This window comes from Hibiscus syriacus, unplaced genomic scaffold (genome assembly GCF_006381635.1).
Source record: "Hibiscus syriacus cultivar Baekdansim isolate YM2019G1 unplaced genomic scaffold, ASM638163v2 tig00116959_pilon, whole genome shotgun sequence".
In the NCBI taxonomy this organism is placed as follows: Eukaryota; Viridiplantae; Streptophyta; class Magnoliopsida; order Malvales; family Malvaceae; genus Hibiscus; species Hibiscus syriacus.
This window is the reverse complement of record NW_024063485.1, coordinates 1,676,888-1,683,283: the sequence shown is the minus strand read 5'-3', so window position 1 is coordinate 1,683,283 and position 6,396 is coordinate 1,676,888. Positions and strand designations below refer to the sequence as shown.

The following is a 6,396-nucleotide window of genomic DNA, read 5'->3' as shown; positions in this document are numbered from 1 at the left end:
TACTACTCTACAAGTGTTATAGGAGTATTAGAGGTGTGTTACCTTGATACTATCTACTGGAAGTGTCCCCAAATCATCCAAATCAACTTCTCCTTGTCCTTACCTTAAAGATTTCTTCCACTTCTTTCTCTAATAACAATCAAGGAAATTTGTTATTAACTCATCTAAAGGCTTATGAGAGAGAAGAACATATTTATATGGTTTATAAATGATTTAGAGCCACTCTCAAGCTCTATAACACAAAACTTCCAAATCCCACTTAACCACCATGGCCAAACTTTAAGATTGAGAGCTTGAATAAAAGCTCTAAAAGTCCTAGTTGATTTCCTTACCTTAGCAAATTCGATCTAGGGATGTAGGTCTGTCAAGCATCCACCTTTTTCTCAAACCACAACTGGAGAAGGAGAGAGTTTTAAATTAACCAGGGCTTCTTGATGTGTAGTCGAATTTATCCGAAACACACTCGTGTTATCAAAAAACTACTGATTTATAATTTAGGGAGTTACAAACACTATGTACAAGAGAAAATGAAAAATAAAAAATGAAAGGGCTTTTCTCTTGATCTATTTTACTTGGATAGGTGTTGTGACCTTTTTCAAGTGTTCTTGACTTATTTTTATAAGATGGAATGATGTTGTAATAGTTTTCTAGTCGTTGGAGGAAGTTTGGAGCCATTGGGGACTTAATAAGATACGAAATAAAATTTCCCACAGAAATATATACTTCCCTTGTTATATTAAAAAAAATTGTCAATTATAATTGTTGTCCTTGACCATGAGAATATAGATATTTATCTTACCTTTGGCTTTGGTACTATTTATGTAGTATCAATACTGTAAGAACATTATCGATACTATTTACCGATAAACCCTTTTATGTTCAAATTCTTGTTTAATGGACTTTGAACTACTTTTGAAATCTTTGAACAAATTCAATTAAACCAAAAAACATTTACCCTTATTTGATATCAAAATATGAATTCAACAAAATACAAAAGTTACAATAATCAGTCAACTAGAAAGAACTTTGCATATGACAAAGAAATTATCTTTTTCACGAATTAATTGTTGAACATGAAGATGTTACATCTAATAGAAACAATGATAATGCAGGTCTTGATAGTAATGACTAAATTAATATTATGTAATTATCGGCCCAAAAAAAGATTACCATTTTCATAGTGATATGTTAGAATGTTTTTAAGAATTTAAGAATTTAATTAAAATGATCAAAACTCGATCTAAAAAGTAAAATCGAATGGATTTAAAATATTAAAAGGTTAAAATACAAATTTAGCACCCCATTTATCACTGTTGTTTTATTTTGGTCACCCAACTATTTTTTTCAAAATCGTACTTAATGTTTAGTTTTTGTTTCATATTAATCACCCACTGTTAAAAAATTAACAGAACTGATGTAATGTCATTTTTTGTTTTTGTTTTCAATGACAATGTGTCATTATCTTATGGTGATACATCAACATCACCGTTATTTTTTAAAGGGAAAGACAGAAATGAAATTAAAACTATGCGTTAAATAATTTGAAAAAACAACTGGTTAAGCAAACATAACAAAAGTAATAGTTGAGATATTAAACGTGAAGTTTATCGTATATATATTAAGAAATTATCTCAGCTTTAAAGAAAAACAAAATGGGATGAAGAATCTTGAAAACGATATAGATTAAGCTCGAGAAAGTAGTGGAGAAGATTTTTCTTATTTAAGTTCATTGAAATTGCAATGTAAAGAAAACCTACTTAATAAAAATATTCATACTCCTTTTCATAAATGGACAGATCTAGTTGTTTAGGTCCTAAGGCCTTGCTGAGATAGGCCACTGGTCTGCCTTCCTGAGATAAAACAGAACCCTTTAGTGAAATTAGGCAATGCTAAAACAGGTGCCTGACACTTTGCAGCCTTGAGTATTTCAAAGGCAGCTTTGCAAGTAATATTTCAAAAATACTTAATCTAAATTTCCAACTTAAATTTACTTTATTTAATTTTAGAATTTTTAGCTAAAAGCTTAATATTTTTTAACCGCAATTTCTTACTAATCATACGTTTTTCTTTTGAAATGAAAGGATTCCGAGAGAAGTTGGCCAACCTGTTTCAAAGAATTAACTGCAAATTGCTTACCAGGGACCATATTATTATACGTTCAAAAGAAAGTACAGAAGAAACTTGTTTATTTCTCAATATTTCAACTAGGAATACAGAATTGAACGACAGAAACAAGTCCAACATTATCCAAAAATAATTAGCAAGCCTACTATAGGTTTCACGGGTTCAGAAATTTATTCCTCTAGTTGTTATCCCACCAGAACCGGACTGAAGTTGCTTAACGATATTCTTATCGAGCTGGAAGGCCTTGGCAAGAACATCGGGATTGATTGCCGGGTCTGAGCCGAACACTGCATTTGCAATGGTGATAACACCTGGGTTTTGGCTACTGAGACCAGCAAAGGCAACTGCATTGGTGTGCCCTATGTTGAACTGGAAGTGGATGAGGCCGACCGGGAACACGAAGACATCTCCGGGGTACAGGACTTTGTGAAGAGACGGTTCTCCGGGTTGGATGTAACAAAGCCGACGTAAAGAGTGCCCTCCACGACGACTAGAATTTCGGTGGCACGAGGGTGGGTGTGAGGAGGGTTTAGGCCGCCGTAAGGTGAATAGTCGATTCGAACGAGAGAAATGCCAAGAGTGTTCAGCCCTGGTATTTTTTCAACATTGGCTGGAGTGATCATGGATCCTACTGGGTTTGATGTATTTCCTGGAATGTTAAGCCCTGGAAGGAAGAAGTCTTCTGCAACGGCAAGCTTCGGGTCCTTGCACACTTGCCATTTACAAAAACTGCATAAATGCAAAATATAATGTGTTAATACTTCACTAGTTTTGACACATCAACTCGATCAGTCGAGGCAAATATACTGCAAAGATGAAGGTTCAAAGAAAACAAAGCATTAAAGAACACACCGCCATCTTTAGCATCATTAACTGCTACACAGAAATCCTGAAGAGGGCTGGGATCTGATGCTGAGGCAAGTTTGGAAGCCAAAGCCAACAGGACTACGCTACAACGAATCCATCACCTTTCATTGCTGTAAGCAGCAGTCTTGAATTTGATTCAATTCTTCTAAGATTTGTTGCTTTATGAGGGGTGAGAAATCTGGTTTGAGAGAATGCCAATTTATAGAGTGCAGAAACTGAACAGGTCCATTATCATTCTTTAATAATTCCATTTTTAAAAGAGGAAAATAGTTAAGATTTACCAAGTCTGTAGTGATTACTGGTTTTTAAGAATCTAAATGAATCATTCCTCAACTACTCTGTGGCTTGATCCTCATCGAGTTTCAGTCTTCCAATGCATAAGTATTTAGCAATGGAACCTGTCGTTTTTACACACTAAATGCCGCCTCTATCTATTTAACTACTCCATTGACTTTAAGAGAAAAAAAATAACCTCCAATTGATTAGCCTCTTGCAATGCAATGTTCAATACACAGACGACTGAATTGACTATTTCCACGAGGATTATACTGATGTAAGCATGCATATAGAGGATGTTGGATATAAAAGAAAAGGCCAGGGTAGCACTTTATGAACAATTCACATATCAGAATTTAAAATATAACGTGTAGACCACAACATGAAACTTTCATAAAAATAATTAAAATTATTTTTAAACAAACAAATATATTCAGACATTCGAGTTTCACCTAAATTCAACTGATCTCAACTCATCTCTAAAACTTTTAATAAAAAAGCGCTCGAATATCTAATAGAAAATGACCCTGATCAAGTCAGATTAGGACTCATCATGATTCGGAAAATGATATTAAGATTGTAGTCAACGTGTAAGCAGTAGAACAAAAATGAAGTAATGAAAACTACTTATCTACATATCAATTTGTTTACAACTTTCTATACAAGTACTTAGCTTTTTAATTACTCTAACTAACCCTTCAACCAACACAGCTGATTATAATTGTCACCCTTCAACACTCTCCCTCATGTTCGTGGTGATATACATCCTTTACCCCCAACTTGGTCATCAAATACCTATGTTGACTAACCCCTAGTCCTTTTGTTAGCAAATCTGCTTGTTGATCCAAGGTTCGTACATAGTCTTTTGATATCTCCCTTCTGCACTTTTTTCTCAAAAAAATATATGTCGTAATCGGTTTTTTTGCCCGGGTACGAATTTTTACTTGACGGAAAAATTAAAATGAATAAATAAATGATTTTAGTAAAAAATATTTTGGAAGTCACCATTGACCTTTTTAGGTTAGGTAGGTCAAATACCTAAAAACAATCTTTTAAAATAATTTTTAAGAAAACATAATTTAAAAGAGAAACTGATCTGCGTATAACAAAAAAATTTTAAGAAAAAAGGATTCGTGGTCGGTTACGTTTAGGGAATGATTAGCACCCCTATAACGCCCAAAATTGGTACTTATTAATTATAAATTGTCTCTTTTATTGGAAATTTAAGAATTTAAAAAAATATATTTAATTCATAATTCTATTATATCAAATTTATTAGTATAATTTTAAGAAAATATTTATATTTTTATAAATAAGATATTTATTTACTTAGAAATATCGGAAAATGACTTCTAGGTGCTTTAAGACAGCTCATTTCTTAATATAAAAAAATAAATAAATATTAATAAAACATTTCTCTAAAAATAATAAAAATAAATTAATGTATAATTTATAAAAGTAGGATATTTATTTATTTAAGAATATTAGAAAGGGACTTCTAGGTGCTTTAAGACAATCCATTTCTAAATATTAATAAAACATTTCTCTAAAAATAATTAAAATAAATTAATATATAATTTATAAAAATAGGATTTTATTATTTAAGAATATCAGAAAATAACTTCTAGATGCTTTAAGACAGCCCTTTTAAAAATACATATTAAAATATGATTATTTTTCCTAAAGTAATTTATATAAAATTAAATTTATAAATAGGATTTTTATTTATATATATATATATATATATAATAAGTAAATAATATTATTTATTATATATATTTTATGATTGCATATATAACATAATAATTAAAGTAATAATTTAAACTGATTGAAATTAAAATGATAATAATACAAATTAAATTGCAATTAAATAGTGACTAAAATAAATAAAATTAAAACAATAGGATTAAAATATAAAAAGTAATAAAACTTTTAGTTAAAAATAAAACTATTAAAATTAGTGATTAAAATGTAAAATATTTAAACTTAGTGCTCTAATTCGAAATATCATAAGATCTAGAGGTCTACAGTGTAATTTAGCCAGAAATATTAATTATTTGGGTTAAAATAAAATTTATAAGACTATAAGGGACTAAAATAGTTATTTATCCTAAATATTATATAAACATGGATAGGGACTAAATTATATTAAATAGAAATTCGAATACCAAATTAAAATAAATAAAAATAACTTGTAGGGATTATTTTGTAAAGATTACAAAATCAGAGGGGCTGCGGAAAGGGTTTTACCGTTATGAAATTACACAGATACCCTCCCCCAAAACGGCATCGTTTGGGAGAGGGTATATAAACCCCTAAATGGCCGGCCCTAGAGCCATCTTATTTCATTTTCTTTTTTTTCTCTCTCTCTAAAAGAGAGAGATTCAAAATGCTCCCCCCTCTCTCTAAGTTTCCCTCACCGTGGGGAAACCAGACACCAGTCGGCCGCCTTATTCTGGCGTCGGCAGCCAGAAAACTTAAAATATACCCAAATCGAAGATCTCATTTCCTAAAGGTCGAATCCAACCTTATTTTTTTTTATAAATCCCCTTCGATCGTCATAGATCAAGGTTATTTACCTTAGATGTTTTGATTTTTCAGTGCCGCGGGGATGCTTCGATGACTCCTCGGTAAGTCTCATTCTCTTTTCTTCTTTGATGGTTGTTGGTTTTGGTATGTCTGCCATTGGTTGCTTTCTGTCGTGCCTTGTTCCTATGTTTTTGTTCTGTTCTTGCTCGTTGTCTGTGTCTTTTTCTTCTCTGTAGGATCGGTGGCTTTTATAGCCACCACCGAGGCTCTCATCGGACCGGTCCCAAGGGCAGAAGTTCGGTGAGTCACCGAACCTCTAGTGGTGACTCACCGTTAGAGCGACGTGTGCGACTATAATGGCTCTTCTGGAAGCTTCGATTGGTGTCGTGACAAAGGAGTGTCGACAATGGCGGTGGAGGCATCTGCAGTGGGGGTGTTGGACCACTTGGCAGAGGCGTGGCGGCTGTGGATGTTCTGGAAGCAGCGACGGTCGTGTGGTCCTAGGGTTTTCATCTGGAAGCTTCTGGACCGTTGGATCTTGCCAGATCCAATGGCTGAGATTGTCTGGTGGCTGGGATGAGATAGAAACCCTAATATGGG

General features: G+C 32.8%; 1 pseudogene; it reads right to left on the bottom strand.

The window, feature by feature from the left end:
* Positions 1-2,302: 2,302 nt before the first annotated feature.
* LOC120189819 lies at positions 2,303-5,953 on the bottom strand (annotated as a pseudogene).
* Positions 5,954-6,396: the final 443 nt, after the last annotated feature.